Raw genomic sequence first — 18,283 nt, 5'->3', positions numbered from 1 at the left:
AAGTAATATTCCCTGCTGAAAGCAGATTATTTCTCCTAAAATGTTCTCAAATTCCATAACAGTTCTTGGGGAATATAAATACATGCCAGAATAATCTTCCTCCCTTGCCATAGCCCCTTACTACCATAAATTACTCTCTCCCCCCTACTTCTGTCACTACTGCAGCCCATCTAGCAATCAGTATTACTCTTCCCCTTTCACTGTGTCCCTAATACTCTGCTAAATATCTACTCCGAGATTATTTCTTTGCCAGATTTATATACCCAAATCTTTACAAATGTGTCTCCTGAAGCATTGCTATTTGCACTCTGTGGCTCTTAATGTAATTCAATACTCTGTTTTGCATAGATCGGTAAGGCAATTTACTTTCCAAGATAATATAGATATAGTAGCCACTATGATAAAGTTATTGTTCCGATCCGCATTTTCAGCTTTTGAAATACAGACACACACTAATGTTTTGTAACCTAATCTTTTACAGTATATAGTAGTTTCTTCTCTCTATTTGAATTTGTCACTCTGTTTCACATTTTTTAACACTTTGTTTTAATGAAAACCCTCAATCAAAAAACAAAAAAACTAAATACATTTTTCAGAACACCTCACCCCCTATTAACTTAGGGCAAACACACAAAACTATGTAAACATAAAACAAATGACGTTTAACCCTTCAGATAGGAACAAATGATGCACATCTACAGCTACATCCACAAGCATTACCTAACTGACAATTGTTACCCATGCTAATGTGCCTGTTACAGCCTCTGTTCCCACTTACAATGATTACTGTCTGTTCTTTTTGTATTTCTATATCCCACCCCAGTCCCCAGATGTAGAGAACAGCTTGTATGCTTTCAGAAAACATTACATTTTAGACCTAAGAAAAAAGTGCATTGGTTACCTTTAAATAAAAAATAAATTGTGCACATTTCCGTCAGCAAAGAATGCTCAGAACTCTCAAGATTAATTGCTTGCAGACTTCCAAGATGACTGTACAATAATCATCAGCTTAGTCTCAGTTTTCCCAGTGTGAAAAAAGAAATTGAGAAACAACAGCAAGTGATATTGTTAGCTTGAATAAAATTCCATTACTGGCAAGTAAGTACACTGCCTGGAAGTCAACAAAATAGAAATGTAGAGAACTTGAAAGACAATCAACTAGAAAAGGTGAAGAGAAAACATTGACTGGGAAGAATCTTGCATCTGTTCAGCAAAAATCATTTCAAGCTTCATCTTTGGTACAAGAGATGGCTTCCATTAACTTTGAGGAAAAAAATCAAATGTACTCAGTGATGATTAAATAAATGAAACACTGAAGTAGCACATCGCGTCAAATAAGAAAAGGAAGGAAAACTGAAGAAGCTTTAACTAGCTATTCAGATGAACTGATAAAAATGCAAAAATCAGAGGCTGAAATGAAGAAAAGGCTGTCCGAGTAAGAGATTTCTCAAGTAGAGCTGTGTCTTTTAATTACTAGTTTTTGAAAGTGTGTGCGAAAAAAAAATTAGATTTTCTGCTATACCAGAGAAACTGGAAGGAAAAGATGGCATTCATTTTATGAAAGCACAGATAAGCAACTGAACTTGGATTCCACAGCAGGATTTGTTAATTGACAGGACACATAGACTGCATGCTCCAAACCTGGCCATGAGAAAGCAGCCAAGACCTGTATTAGTAAAGATGCAATCATACCATCAGAAAGAGTTCATCCTGACAAAATTGTGGCAGAAGGGAAAAGTATTAAAAACTGGAGACAGCAGAGTGTTTGCTGACAATGCTAATTCACTGCAACGTCAGGCAGAAGAGAACTAAATGTATCCCAGCAATCAGGGAATGTCAAGTAGCAGGTGTGAGATTCAAGATGCTGTATCCAGCTGTCTTCAGAATATGTCTTTCTGCAGGATCAAATACATTTTTGGATGCAGAAAAGGCTGAGGTGGAAATTTTAAAAATATCCAACAAAAAGTAAATATTCAAACAGAAGGGGACTCTGCCTCTCATTCTTCAGACAGTAAAGTTTATAGAGATACTTTGCCAGTGAAGCCTTTCTCATTGTTCCAAAGGAAAATTCTTGAAAAAGAAACAGGAGTTGTTTAGAAGACACAGGAGTACACTGGACATGAAATGGAGTCGAGATGAACAGGAAAAAGACCAGCACCACTAAAATTAATGCTAAAATGACAGACTATAAACATCAATCACATTTGTGAAAAATGGCTTTGCATGAATACCAGGATGAGACAGATAATGACTTTTATTGATTTTGTTAAACTTGTGGGTGGGTTGTAAAGCATAAAGCTCCACCTTATGTCATTAAAAGTTTAGGAGGACACTTGTTGTTTGTCTTTTGGCTTTTCCCATTTAGGGGTCGCCACAGCGGAACTCAGATCTGCTAATGATTGGCAGTTGTTTTTTATGCTGTCGAGTTGCCAGCCCGACTCCCAAACTTCAACGAAGGCATGCCCATTCAACACGTCTTTCGAACGCCCACTCAACAAGTGGGGAGGACATGCAGACTCCACACAGAAGGCACTCCCAAACCAAAGCCGAGAATCGAATGGGAGAACCTCTTGCTGTGAGGCAACAACGCTACCGCTGCACCACCACAGAAGACAAAAGTTTAGGAGGACACTAAAGATGGGAAAACAGTAACTGTAAGTAAAACAAGTTTTGCTTGTATTAATATGTGTATAAAATATTTCATAATATAAACTGCATGTTACATAGTAAAGCTGTTTTGTGTAGTATGTAGGTAGGGGTATTTTAAATATGTGTATGTGGTGGGTTCTTTTCAGTGACTACTATACGTGTTAGCAGTGGCGGCTGGTGACTTCAAATCAAAGGGGGGCTGAAGGAGACAGCTGAATGGGTGGGGCCAATGGGAAGGGGTGCAGACAACTAGAAAGGGGAGGGGCTATGCTCAAAACCACAAAAACTGGAACTTTAATTAAATACGCTGCCCTGGGTGCCAAACCATCATTATGAGAGTTCAATCAAGACAAAATGAAGTATAGAAGAAAAAAAATATTTCAATGCATTGGCTCCATGATAGCTTACTTAATATCTAGATGGAAATAAAAAGGTTGCAAGGCATAAAAAAATAAATTACTTTTTAAATACATTACTGCAATGCAAAGTCAAGTATAAGAGAAACAAGCAGCACTCAACTCAAACCACTTCTCCTTGCACTGCAGTTCTAATTATAATTTATATTCAGCTTTATAAAAGTACCAAGTAACATACTGAAAGTAGCAATCTCTGTGATACCCCCACTTGTAAAAATGTTTCTTATCCAAAAAAGACCTGCTGCCTGACAACAATTATCTGCTTGTTTCATGGGGAAAACATGAGCAAAGTAAAAAATGAACAGCAAATAAGAAACAAGATAAATTGCTTAAAGGATTACTGCACAGGTTATGGACCACACGGCATTCTGTTTAGTTTATGGGTAAAGCCTGTAAAGATGACTGCAAGTCTTCAACAAAGGTAATGAGATTCTTAAAATACTGTAATCCTGTCCTTATTACAAATACTGCCATATGCATTTCAATACCCATGGCTTATACGTTATCTAGTTATGTAAGTATTCTCTGCATGGCAGCAACAAAAAGGCTTTCAATGTTGGTAATTCTTTAATAGTATGCTTATTAAAGCTTACTTGCATCTTACAATCTCAGACAAGCTTACCTGATGGTCATGAAAGCATTGCTACTTAAACACAGAGCAACGGGCACTTTCTGAATAATAAGAAGCATAAATTAACATTATAAAAATATGACAGAAAACCAGAACGTTCTGCAAAATTGGGCAAGGACAGATGAAAAGCCACTGCAGTATTTGTCTACCTTGGATGGCAGGACACTCTGCACACTCACACTGCATAACTGCTCCTTGCCTTCCTTGGACACATCCAGAGTCACTACATGGGGAGAGTGGGGTGCAACAAGTATGTCACAATTTGAAATGTCTCTGGCTGACTGTGATGGCCCTGACACATTTGTCATACCTCTCAACCTCAGAGCAAGAAATCTGGACAAAGCCATATATAGAAGTGGGACAAAGGCCCAAAAATAAGGACAATATTTAAATATTGCTCTTATAAACTTTCTAATAGAATAGTAGGTCTTGCATTAGTATGAATTTTCTGAAGGGTATGAAATCTGAAACTCAAATGTCTGTCATGATTTTCTAACTTCAGTCTTTAATGATTTGCCTCTAATTTGCCAGAAAACCACAATTTTATGAAAAATGGACCAAAAATGTGATGCTAAAATATAAAGTAGCCACACAATACAGCTGGGAACATGTCAAAGAAAGGACACTTTTTTAATATTAGTACTGTTAACAGCTGACAAACTAAATGAATCTACATGCATTTCTGAAATAAAAGTAACCTATAACTCTGATTATTACAGTTATTTATTAATTGTAAACCCTCCACGTTTTCATCCAAAATTGCCATTTTGTGGAGGGATTATTAGAGGGAGAGCAACATTTTGAGCCAAAATCGGGGACAGTTGAGAGGTTTGGATATGCCTAATTCTATAAAGCAATTTATTTGCATGTACCTCTCAACCTGTTAACGCAAGAAATCTGAACAAGGCCAAATATATTGGAGGAACATACAAACAGTACTAAATATTGCTCTTGTATAAACTTAGTTGATAGAATAATAGGTCTTACTTTTAGCATGCATTTTTCTGAAGGTTATGAAGTCTGAAATTCAATGTATGTCATTATTCAGTGACTTAATTCCTAAATAATTTGCCAGAAAACCACAAATTTTATAAGGAACAAACCAAAAATAAGAAGCAAAAATCTATTCATTCTGTGAAAATCTGGGCAGTTGAGAAGTATAGTTCAACCGGGGCTGTCTTTGAGTTTGCTGCCCTTCTCCCTCAAAAAATCATGGTCGAATGGAGCCTCCCCCATGCAGCCATTCCAACGTCCCATTACTTGGCTATTTCACCCCCTTTACCATAAACACTGTAATGTGCATACTTGCTTTACTTCTACAATGATTTGGATCTCATTTGAAAGTTTTATTTTGCATTTTACAGCACAAACACTAAAACATCTGCTGAACAATGCAATGCAGGCTCACAATGAAAATAGACTTAGCATTAAAACTTCTCTGCCCTTGAAACTCACATTCATTGAAACAGCATTGAAATCAACATTCAAAGAAAATACATTTGGCTAGTATAAAGATTAACTTTGGTCTATTTTCAAATGATAGGCCCCTTGAACACAACAAGACATGCATGTGTTGTGTCATACACCTTCCTGAATGTATTAAATTATATTCCTTGTAAAATACAGTACAGTTGTCAGAGGGTGTTTTAAATTTATTTTGAAAATTTTTCCAGTAAACAATGAAACAAAATGCATGCACCAATAATGACAAAACTGCCCAATTGAGAACATTTCCATCATAAAAGTCTAGTCAACTTCTACAATCCACCAATATCAGTAAATATGCACAATCTCTGTAAAAGTAAAAGTCATCTATGAAATTCCACATTAAAGGTATCTGTAACTAATGAAGAGGTTGCTGCTAGCAAACAACTTTATATTTCATTGTTTCATCTACAACTAAAGTGCCTGTATCTTCGCCAAAGAGGACATTCTCAGTATGGCAGCATCCACCCCCTGTGGGAGTAGATCCCACAGCCTCCTGCATCAAAAGCAAGTACACTACCTGTTGTGCTATTAACAATGCAAGCAGACTTGGCATAAGCAGCACTAAACTTCTCTTCCCCTGCAGCTCTCAGCTCCTTGTAAAATCTACGTGACACTCAACTGTATATCTCTCAACTTCGCAGCACAAGAAATCTGGAAAAAAACAAAATTTATTGGGGGGGGGGGCAAAAGCCTGAAAAACAGGGACACATTTTAAACATTGCTTGTATAATCTTGGAAAGTTGCTAATTTAAAATGCTGTGTTACCACCATACATTTCACTGCCAAGTCTTAAACCCAGGATCCTGTGCAAAACAGTCAGAGCAACATGCCACTATGCCAAATCAGCTGCTTTATGAAAGAGAGGAAGACTGAAACTTAAACGGCTACCATTTAGTGAATTCAGTTCTCACCACAGCTGTCAACCTCTTAGCACAAAACACCTGGAAAAAGCCAGTAGTGGGGGAATACAGCCCTCAAGCATATTCAGTGAATTCAGTTCTCACCACAGCTGTCAACCTCTTAGCACAAAAAACCTGGACAAAGCCAATAATGGGGGAATACAGTCCCAAAAATAGGGGCAAATTTCAAATATTCATCTTATAAACTTAGTAACACAATACCTTTTATTCTAGCAATTTTCTATGTACTTTCTGAAGAATATGAAGTCTGAAATTCAAATGTTTGTCAATTTTATTTATTTAACATTTGTTAACCAGGAAAGTCTGACTTGGAACAAAAGCCAATTTTCAGCAGAGGCCCAGGGAGAAATACTGCAGACACATGTCTTTGTACCACAGCAGCACACCAGAGCAAACCCACACACAAACACAGGAAGGACATGCAGACTCCACACAGAAGGCACCCCAGGCAAGAATCAAACCAGAGGACCTCTAGTTGTGAGGCAACAATGCTACCACTGCACGATCAACTATCTAAGGAATAGGAATTAGAAATTCAGAAACCACAGATTTTATGATGAACAGAACAGAACAAAACATGAGGCAAACATCTGCAAAAGTTTCACAGATGGTGGTGGGTAGCAAATTTAGGCTCCTGTTACCTGAACCCAGGGTACAGGGTTTAGGCCCGAGGTATTTTCGAACCACCACCAGCAGTTGTCCTGAGTTTTCTTTATAGCCACCAGTATAAATCAGCTGGGGCATTACACACACACACACACAACCTGCAATGATAATAACATCCAACACTTCGTGTGCTGTTCAAAATAAAGTCCAAACGGCGGCAGAGATAATAACATCCAATGTGCAAACGACAGTGATGGCTCTGCAAAATAAAATCCAAAGAGGATAGAGGATAGCCTTGAAGGCTTACTGTGGCCGAGGCGCTAGAGAGAGAATAAATACAGAACCTTATTTTACACTGGCCTTGTTGTTTCTATTTGTGGTGTAGCAACTTGGTTTTTTATCTTGCTGCTGTTCGTAAAATCCAAAGAGGACTCTGAAAAATCCAGCTTTGTCCGTGCGTGCCAGAATGCACACTTCTGGTTTCCATTCCTGTTCCAGGACTGCATTCCAAGACTGCTGATCTTGCAGTCCAATCTCCTTCCAGTTTATGCGGTTAGCACCGCATAGACTTCTGGGGCATCAACAGTCTGCTGCCTTCTTCCTGAATCCAGACTGGTAAGGCAGCAGTCCAGATTTACTTTCTATGTGAAGTAATTTGGATTGTACCATTGTAGTACACAGCTGGGGGGGGCTGCAGTCCTGCAGTCTGATATCACGAGCCGCGACTGTGTGTTAGCAATACTAAAGTAAACAAGAGTAGAGAAGAAAGGCTGGACAAGAGCAAGTTTTAAATTAATATGCTATGATCTAGGGATGTTGGAGTGGGGGTGTGGTGGGGTGTAAAAGAATAATGATTATATTACATGTACAACTGAGATGTTTTCAGTTATTTCTAGAAAGATGAATGTCTGGATTAATGCCTTTGGTTTAACCTATAAACAGGTCTTTTTTTATAAGCAAGTAGGTTTAAAAACTAAGACAAAATAATGAAAGCCATGAACAATGATAAGTTTCTTGCATCTTCAATGATATTAGCTTGTTTTTCCATTAGCAACTGTTCAGTAGGAGTCAAGAAGTCTGCAGCTGAGGGCGCTGTACATTCTGTTCTGAGAGAAACTACAAGGATCACTGACTACTTTTACACTATAGGTGCAAACAAGTGTCTTGAGAATTCTGAACATTCTTTGTTGAGGGAAATGAAAATTTAAAGGTACAATGGTAAGCAACTCCGTGAAAAATAAAGTTTCAATTATGGGAAGTAAATAAGAGACAGCAGCTTCCCTAACAGGCTTAATACTTTAACGTGTTTACTAGAACACTGTACAATTTGGTTTTATTTAAAATGTAGCAAGTGAACTTTTTCTTAGGGCTAAAAGTTAATCTTTTCTGAAAGCATGAATACCATTTTCTATATGTGGGAGGGAAAAAGAGATAAGAAAAGAAATGTGTGAACACAGGCTGTAACATGAGTAACCTTAATTTTAGTTTAGGCAATGCCTGTAGGTGCGGCTGTTGATTTCAGGCAATTGCTCCTATCTGGAGGGTTAATCTGTTTTTTTTGAAGATGTGCAGTTGTGTATTTGTTGTAAGCTATGTTCTGAGGGTGTTCTAAAAATGTATTTAACTTTTTCTTTGGGGATTTTCATTACTGCAGAAAGTCTTGAAAAATATGACATATGTTTAAATGGATAAGAAGAAACATCTGTATAAAAAAGATCAGCCTGTCAAACATTAGTGTTTGCATAAGCTGGAAATACACATTCAAAAAACTGCTTTGTATAACAGGTGGGAATAACAGCTTTTTATCACAATGGCTATGCTATCCATATTATCTTGGAATGTAAATGGTCTTACAGGTATAGATAAAAAAAGGAAAATATATTGAATTATATTAAGAAATGCACAGTGCAAATAGCAATGTTGCAGGACACGTATTTGGAAAGAAATGAGCATGTGAATTTGACGAAGAACGGTCTTCAGGATGGATATTCTGTAAAATATCATGGACAAAGGAAAAGGGAAGTAGTTATACTAATTGCTAAAGGAGCTCCTACAGTGATAGAATTGGGAAAAAGACAATAATGGTAGACTTGTGGTAGTAAGGGGTTATTGGCAAGGAAGGAGGATTACTCTGGCATGTATTTACATTCCACCAAAAACTGCTATTAAGGAGCATATGAAAACTTTGAGAAAAATAATCAGCTTTCAGCAGGGAATATTCCTTATGGGTGGGGAATGGAACTTCATTTGCAACACTGAAGCTGTATCAGGGGGAACTAGAAGGGAAAATATACCAAAACATGGTAGATTTTTGGGGTCTATATTATACCACCAAAGACACTGAACATTGAATGGCTTAAAGACCAAAAATGTTGGACATCGAAGTCGCTATTGTAGGGGGTATACCCGCCCTAATTATATATACCAATTCTGAGATTGCACTACAGTGAGGAAAGGGCAAATATTCCGATCTTCACTGTACTGTGATCTCACAAAAAGCACATCGTTGAAATGCATTTCTGACGTTAAACCCATTTATGTTCAGCCTCTTCGATTTCGTAATAGGAACCCATTTTCTGAAGAAATTCATGAAAGCATTTGGTATGGAAGATGTTAATTCAGTATAGAAACCTGGACAGAATTTACATATTACTCCCCAAGGTATAATAACCGGGCCAGACTACACAGAAATTATATTTCACAGGAACATGTGCATTTAACTCATTCAAACCTATAAGTGCCTTTTTTGTATGCCTCCAGTTCACACCCATAGCTGTTTATAGTGTCCAGACCTCTTTTGTTTTAGGCATCTTTATCTAAGTCACCTACCAGATAATAATAGGCAGTATTAGAAAGTTAACAAGGAGTTATTAAAATGACACCAAGATTGTTAATCCACGATGTCCTGCAGCAGAGGAATTAATCAGTGTTTGTCACTTATTATTCACATTTCTGTTCATATTCTCATACTTAAGAGCCCTACATAATATTGATGGGTATGGCATGGCAATATGCCATGGTGGGATTCAGGAAAATTTATTGTCAGGGTCCTTTTATATCACAGCTGTACCTAAGATACCTGTAGCTGTTTGTTAGTTAATTATGAAAACAGGTAATACATACGCACTTAATACTTCAAAAATCAACTGACTTACAAACTGTCCCATGACATCAGGTGAAACCTGACATGTTGAAAAAATTAGCTTTGATATTTGCACATCTTGAGCAATATCTAGTGTTATTTATATTGATAATTTTACAATTAAGAATGTTTCATATTTCTATAAGTATCTCAATAAACATACACTCATAGAAGGATTTCTTGTTATCATATGAAAGCTTATGTCTGGTTAACAAAAGCTTTCTAATAATATACGTCTAGGCTGCATAGTTTCCAAAATTTAACAATCTGTGAAAGTACTGCCAAGAATATCATTTTGGGTTCGTGTGCATCATAATTTAGTATTTATGGAAAGACTGTGACTGCACTATTATCACGGTCAAGAATACCTCTTCCTGATAACATTACTGTTTGCACAGTTTTAATAGCTTTTATTTTTCACAAAAAATTTCATTTGTTTACTCTTATACTTACGTTTATTTTTCAGAAAATGCTCTGAAATGCAAGATATGAGCAGGCTACGAAAGGTGCGACATTCCACACCACACAGGTGTTCATTAGTTAATAGAAAATTTTGACACAGTCAATAACTATTTCCGGTCATGCACCAATAAAAACTAAGATTAAAAATGTACCTACCTGCTACAAAGAGAGGAATTTAACAAATGGGTACTGGAAATATCAGAGAGTTATAATGGAAGATAGAAATTTCTTCAGAAGTTACAGCTAGTAAGTGGGATAAAATGCAAATGGAGTTTAAAAATAGGGTAAAAATAAAGAGATGGTTAAGAAGTAATGGGTATTATTTAGAGGGGATGACCCAATTTGAAACATTGCAGAAAAAGAATCTCACAGAGCAAGGAGAGGTGCAACTTTAGAGTGTTAAAGATAAAATGTGGGAGTATCTAGATAACATGCCTGAGTTATCAAGCACAAAAACTTTTAGCACAATGACTTAGGCAACAGAAAGTGGAAAGGGTTGTTAGGGAGCCAATAGCAAGAAAAATAACCAGAGATTTTTATTTTATTTATTTATTTATTTTACATTTGTTAACCGGGCTAGTCTAACAGGATATATTTCCATTTTCAGTAGAGGCCCAGGGAGAAAAGCTCCAGTAGTAGCAAACAGAAATTAAAATCAATACTGTTGCATAGTAAATGAAAGGATTTCAATAAAAATACAACAAGTAATAGTAAAATAGGTATTTACACGAGAAAAGTGACATACAGTATAAGAGAAATTATTATACACTATAATACATGAGGAATTTCAGTACATCAACAGGATAGAATACACACAGTACATTGATTTGAGTTTACCAGTTACAGTCCTGCTTCCAAGGGGTAAGCAGTAAAGTTTTAGTAAATAAAGTGGGAAAAGGAGATTTAAGTAGTGAAAGCAGAAGATTAGTCAGGGTTGCTGCAGGGGCATAACCAGCGTGTTTTGAGGTGTCTTTTGAGGTTTTGTTTAAAGAGAGGCAAGCAAGAAAGTAAAGTTAGTTCATTTGGTAGTAGGTTCCAGTTTTTTCCCCACTGTGCTAGAGAACAGGGAATCTCCAGCCAAGGTGTTAGACTTGCTTATGCTAGCTAGAAGTCTGCTAGAAGAGCATAGTGAATTTAGATTTTTGTAGGGGATTATGAGGTTGGAGAGTATAGGAGTGCTGTTAGGTTGGTAGAATATCTTGTGGGCAATGGTGAGTTGGGAAAATATCAGATGGTTTTGTAGTTCAAGCCAGCCTAGCTACAGTAGATTAAGAAAGTGGTGAGTTCTAAAGGGATTGCCAGTGGCAAATGTGGCGATGTTATTATAGGAATTAGCTAGTTTGATAAGATTATTTTTTTAAGTTGGTATATATAGGTGAGGCGTACAGAAGAGTTGAGATTAAATGGGAGTGAGCAATCTTGGTTCTGGCTGTTGGAGTTAAGAAATGTTTGATTCTGTATAAGGAGCCTATTCTTCTGTTGCCTGTTTTTATGGTGTTGTTTATATAGCTATTAAAATTACAGTTATTGTCAATACTAATTCCTAACAGTTTAGTGGTAGAGTCGGGGGATATAAGGGTGCCATTACTGGAACTGACTGAGAAATCTATGGGGGAGGATTTACTGGTGGGTGTAAAGAGTAGCAGCTTAGCTTTTTTTAGCATTGAGAAGGAGGCAATGTTTCGAGAAACATGTCTCTACTATGTTAAATACCTTCAGAGTTAGAGAATGTAGTTCTGATGGGGAGTTTGCTGAACATATTGGCGTAGAATCGTCTGCATACTGAATGCAGGTGGCTTGAGGAATTCCTACATGGAGGTCATTGATAAATAGTGTGAAAAGAAGAGGTCCTAGAATAGAGCCCTGAGGGACTCCAAGGGTGACTGGCAGGAGGGATGATGCATTATTTTCCCAGAGGACTGCCTGTTGCCTATTGCTGAGGCAGGACCTGAACCATTGAACAGCCTGATCCTTGAACAGAGAACTATTAGAGATGTTTTGGTAATTTTATGAAAATTTGTATAAAACAGAAAAATGCAGAAATCAATAAAGACCACAAATGGAAATGTCTATGCAAGACTTAGTTATGTCAAGGTTAGAAGTTAATGAGGCTGAAAAACTAACAGTTAAGACAGGAGGAGATATGAGTGGATGAAAATAGCAATGTATAATCAATCTGAGTGAAAGTGTCTAGGAAAAGATGGTGTATTCTTGTTGAAGTTAGGATGGAAGGAAATGATAAAGATCTGTAAGATTTTGTTTATCAGTACATTAAAAAGGAGGGGAAGCACCAAAATCTAGGAAGAAAGCTGTAGTGTCTGTGTAACCTAAAACAGTAAAGACCCATCAGACCCAACTTCATACAGACCCATTTTCAATTTTAAACAATTATGAAGTATTTATGTCTCTACTAGTTAAAGAATGGCAAAGGTGTTGCCAAAATTGATAGGTATGGATCAATGTGGTTTTGTGGAGGGTAGGCAAACATTTGAAAATATTAATACAGTAATGATGATCCAGAAGGAAGCAAAATGTAAGAAAATTCCGCTGCTGTTGGTGGGATTAATGTAGAGAAAGCAGTCGACTGAGTAAGCTGGGATTTTATGAGTATAGCAACAGAAACATTTGCATTCCCGGATACAATAATAAAGTTAATCAGTAGGCTATATGAAGGACGGGAGGCAAAAATTAAAGAGGGAAGGTTCCCATCTCACAAGTTGTGTCTGAACAGAGGAACTCGGCAGGGGTGTCCTCTTTTCCCTTTGTTATTCACTTTATATTTACAGCTATTGGCAATGAAAAAAGAGACTCAGAAATTAAGAAAAGTCAGCTTTATTTGCAGTTGACATTCTTTCATACCCGATAAATCCAGAAAAGGACATCTCAGTGCTATGGAACATTTTGAGACATTTTCAAGTCTTTTGGAGAATTAAAATTAATGAAGATAAAACAAAGGCTATAGATGTAAATTATGTACCCACACACATGAACTGGTTCAGCAATACTCATACTTATGGGGACAGGGTAAGATGAATTATTAAGGAGCATGGATTAAAAAGGCTTATGTTATGACAGCTGAGGATACGTGGGAAGAGACTAAACAAAAGATAATACAAACATTTAGAACCTGGAAGCTCTTGTAGTAAGATACAAGCAGTGAAAATGTTTTTAGTGCCTTTAGGTTTATATACAGGTCAGGGATATTTCAATCAACCAAAAGAGAAGTTGTAGACAATAAAAAGAGTTGAAGGAATATATCCTGCAGGGGAATTGGGCAAGACTTAAGTGGTATAATTTGATCCTTCCAAAAGAACAAGGTGGTTTAGGATTACCTACTTTGAAGGGATATTTTAAAACTACAAAAGTTAAAGCTCATATACATAACACAAGCAGAAAGCTAAAATTCAGAGTGGAAAGGGATGATACTGAAACAAATGGGGAGTCAAGAAATAAGAAGAGAGTGGAAATTTTGATGCAGATCCTTAAGGAGAATAACATTATCATATTCATAAAGTCGCAGAAACTATTCTAAGAACTAAGGCAACATGGGAATGGAGCTGTTGATCAGTGTGCAGCCATCTTGAAAGTCCAATGTTTCATCGATTTAATCACCTTTGCGTGATTTATTTCTCCTCTAAATTACTGAAAGTCACCTCTTTTGCCAAAGGTGCTTTCTGCTGAACAGCTGCTTGATTCTTCCCAGCCAGTATTTTCTCTTCACCATTTCTGGTTGTTTTCTTTTAGTTTCTCCATACTGCTTTTTTGCTGGCAACCAGCAGTGCACTTACTTACTTAAAAAGTAACTGCATTCTACTCAAACTGAGAATTTCACTTGCCGTTTACTCTCAGTTTCTGTTTTCACACTGGGAGAACTGAAATCTAGCTGTCGATAACATGCAGCCATCTTGGAAGTCCAGCCTGACGTGCATCTTAAGACTTATGCAAAGAAGTTTGATTATGGAATGTGAACCACTACTAGGAACAGTCTTCTTTTTATAGCCCAATGGTAGATTTTCACGGTTTCCTAGCAGAGAAGGTAGGACAACATACTACTCTTTGCTTGTTCACATATTAAAAAACTGCTTGACTGTCTGTCCTCATTGAAGAGTCTATGGGCTCAACAAGCCTGTAGGGCAAGAACTACTCCTAACTGCATTACTCGGATATAGAGCAGTCTTATACGATGTCTCTGGATGTCCTATAAAAGGGCAATGTCAAAAAATGTTTTCATCCCCCAATAAAAGTGCCAAAAGTCCTCATAGTCTGTGAAATAGCCAGCTAAGAAAATGAAAGCACCATCTTCCAGGTTTGCAGGAGACAATCACCATTCCAAGGAGTGGTGAAAGGATAGGAAAACAGTACCAGACCAACCAGGGAATGATAAATCTACAGCAAGGACTGTACTTCACCCAATAAACAGCCCTCAAGTGTAAGACTAAGAAGGCATGGTAAAAATCATGGCTGCAATCACAAGGACAAAAGACAAGAAGACAATTCTGTGTCCTTGAGCACCAGTTTAACACATAGTTCAGCCTGCCTCAATGAAGGAGATCTTGTGTATTTAGCAGACAAGAAACATCTTCCAACATGGCAGTAACTTCCAAAGACTGCAACAATGGCAAATCCCTAGTCAAAGCCACTTACACGGTGTCCTTCAAATGGGGCACAATTATTAGTCATCCACATAAGGGAAAACAAGAGGAAGCATTGCCGAAAGGCCCTTGTCAATAAAGTGACTACACCAGTAGAAACTCCCAGGGTAGAGGAAAGGGTATACAGAAGCACCTTTTACTGAAAGAGTGAAAATGACCCAAAGCACAGGCAAATTACGTTCATTTCAAGTGTTGATTTATCAGGGGTACTCAATATATTCACAGACAAAACCCAAGTCCTGTGACAGCAGATGAATCAGGGATTGGAGCATCAGTGTCCGGAAATAAGTGATGTGCTCCTCCAGTATCACCGATCTGCGAGGGGACCTCTTCAGTGGATCTACAACTGAAAAACATCATTTTGATTCTTTATTAATTCAGCTATTTTTCTCTGAGAAGGACAGAGACCTCCAAGTGTACAAGTTATGATATTACCAGTTGCATTAAAGGAGTGTGTCCAGCCCTTGATCCCACCAGTTCTGTAACAGCCACTGAGCAAGAAATTAAAAAAAAAAAAAAAATGAAGACGTGGCACCTCAGGTGTATGGAAACATATACTTCCCTAACTTGCAGGGAGTTCTGCAGCAGCAGCATCTACTGCTTCAGGAGTCACCCCAAAGCAGAAAAACTGCATCATGATAATTAGAATCTACTGAGGAAGGCCTCCTCACAGATCTTTGATATGGTATAACCACTACAGCTGACACAGGAGGAGCCACATCCATAGAACTATGACTGGAATGAAAATAAGCAATAAAAAAATCTCAAGTAGGCAGAGCACAGAAGATAGACAAGAAACAAAAGCTAAGAAGGCCAAGTCTTTAAGATTTTAAGTAATAAAGAATGTCCATATCCTGAAGTACAAGTCCAATTAGCAATGATTAAGTTGTGAACCTATAATCAAGTGTCCTGTGTACAAATGCATAGAGTGGAAACATTTCTGACAGAAGCATCTGAAGCAACTATGTCCCCAGTGCAGTGGCCTTTGACTGCAACACTTTTCAATGGGAATTCTACTGCCTGACAAAAAAGGAAAATGTAGTTATCTATACACATGGAGAGGGTTTCTTTCAAACCTGCCAACCCTTCTCTCTCTGAAGCAAACAGCTATTCTGCCCTGTAGACTTTATACAGTAGTTTCTCGCAGAATCTCAGCAGGTGTTCTATGTCCACGCTATGGATGGCTTTCTTCTCAAGTTTTTGCCTCTGCAAACAACACTAAAAGCTCAATGCATTGGTTCAAGACAACTGCAAAACCCCTCTGAACAGGAAATATGATTATGGCCTAAGGGATAGCAGAGCCATGTGTCAGACCAGGTCCTCTTCAACACATCTAAAACCCATAACATTTAATTTCATAACATTGAGATCAAAACATCTAAAACCCATAACATTGAATTTCATAACATCTAACACTACAAATTACATGAAAATAATATCCCCTCCACATATAACGACATATAATGACACCAAACTACCAAACACACTTTTTACTATGTTTCTGCAGGGGGGCTTGATACAGTGGGGTTAGGAAATTAACTTTTTCCCACTGTAGTGCGATCTTGGAGTTGGTATATTAAATTTACGGGGGAGGGGGTGCAGCGGGTCTTGCCCCCCTGCACAAATGTAAAAAAAGTGTGTTTGGTAGTTTGGTGTCATTATATGTGGGGGGGGGGTGTTATTTTCTTGTGATTTTTAGTGTTAGATGTTATAAAATTCGATGTTATGGGTTTTAGATGTTCTGGTCTCAGTGTTATAAAATCAGATGTTATTGGTTTTAGATGTTTCAAAGTAGACCCGTCAGAACAGGTGTGGCTTCCTACAATTAAGTTCCCCTGAGATGACAGCAAACAGGGAAGGTGTCCACCAAAAGATGAATTTCAAACCTGCAAAACCAGTGGGATTAAATAGTGCTACACAAGATTATCACTTACAAAATTTAAGTACTATGGAGATGAAGTGCAGTAACCTGGAGCCTATGAAGCACTAATCTTAATTACCCTGATTTGTTTCAGAGTCTCAGACTGATTCTTTTTTGTTTTTGGCCTGTGAATATTTGATTGGTATTTTACAGTTTTACAGCACAAACTTTCCAGGCTGAAAGTAGTACTTTCGTACAAAAATGCTAATTAATTTGGATATACCTGTGCTTTTAGGTATGTTGCAAATAACTCAATGTTATTTTGTTGTCCTCTGGGAAACTGCTATGACATCTCTTCACACAGTATCACACACATAAAGATGACAAGATAGATAAGTAAAGTAAGGTCAACAGCTATACCCTTCTTAACTGATATGAAACCTAGGTGACTTACCAATATCATCTAAGACTGAAGAGGTACCAGTGATAGCTCTGTAAAAATTTCTGTTTCAAGTGGGAAGACTGTTGCATTAAATTAGTGTGCTTTCCAGGACTAATGTCACTAGTATTGACAAAATAATCTTCAGATATCAGCACTGCTAGACTGGGCAACATGTTAAGGATCTTTATTTGTGACTTCCAAAACAAACTACATTTTAGGTCACTCATGGTAGGATAATTCTGTGGAGGGTTGTTGTTGTGTCTTTAGGCTTTTCCCGGTTAGGGGTCGCCACAACGGAACTCCGGTCCGCTAATGATTGGCAGTAGATTTTTACGTGCCGAGTTGCCGGCCCTGATGCACAACCTTCAATGAAGGCACGCCCATTCACGCATGTTTCCACACAGAAGACGCTCTAGCTGAGAATCGAACGGGACAACGTCTTACTGTGAGGCAACAACGCTACCGCAGCACCACCACCAAGGGTAAAAGGAACTATTACAGGCGTATGCATCTTTGAAGGTGCACCTAAAGAAGGTATACACAGGCATCAACAGCTAGAAGGCAAAGGGTCATTGGTACTTCAACTCCCATCATGTGGTAGTGTATTTTTAAACAGAAATGCCATTTTATATCAAAATGAAAAACACAGAATAAACAGAAACCAGACAAGAAGAATGCCTTCCCACAGAGAAGCAAGTGCAGACTTTGTGCCTGGATCTGTGTGTCAGCATTAGATATTAAATCACAATTTAAACCACGAGTGAACCTCAGCAAACACAAAATAGCATCTAATTTTCTCACTAGGATTTTCCACAAGTAATTCTGGTTCTCTATGCTCAGTGTTTTGACAAGGAAACATTATGTCTTCTTCGACTAATACATACATTTTATTTTGATATTCATTATTCCTTTTATTACAAAACAGTGCATTCATTAATTACATTGCTGGTACTACTAATTCATTCAATGCAAACTGATTAAAAGGCCCCAAGTGGTCTGAAAAACACAAACACA

General features: G+C 37.6%; 1 protein-coding gene across 2 annotated transcripts in view; it reads right to left on the bottom strand.

Moving 5' to 3' along the window:
* Positions 1-18,283, bottom strand: part of USP40 (ubiquitin specific peptidase 40) — a 3,368,940-nt gene that overhangs the window by 301,007 nt on the left and 3,049,650 nt on the right. The gene's annotated exons all lie outside the window — the stretch shown is intronic.

This window comes from Protopterus annectens, chromosome 6.part0 (assembly GCF_019279795.1).
Source record: "Protopterus annectens isolate FY-2018-M chromosome 6.part0, PAN1.0, whole genome shotgun sequence".
Lineage (NCBI taxonomy): Eukaryota > Metazoa > Chordata > Ceratodontiformes > Protopteridae > Protopterus > Protopterus annectens.
This window is presented reverse-complemented; position numbering and strand designations above follow the sequence as displayed.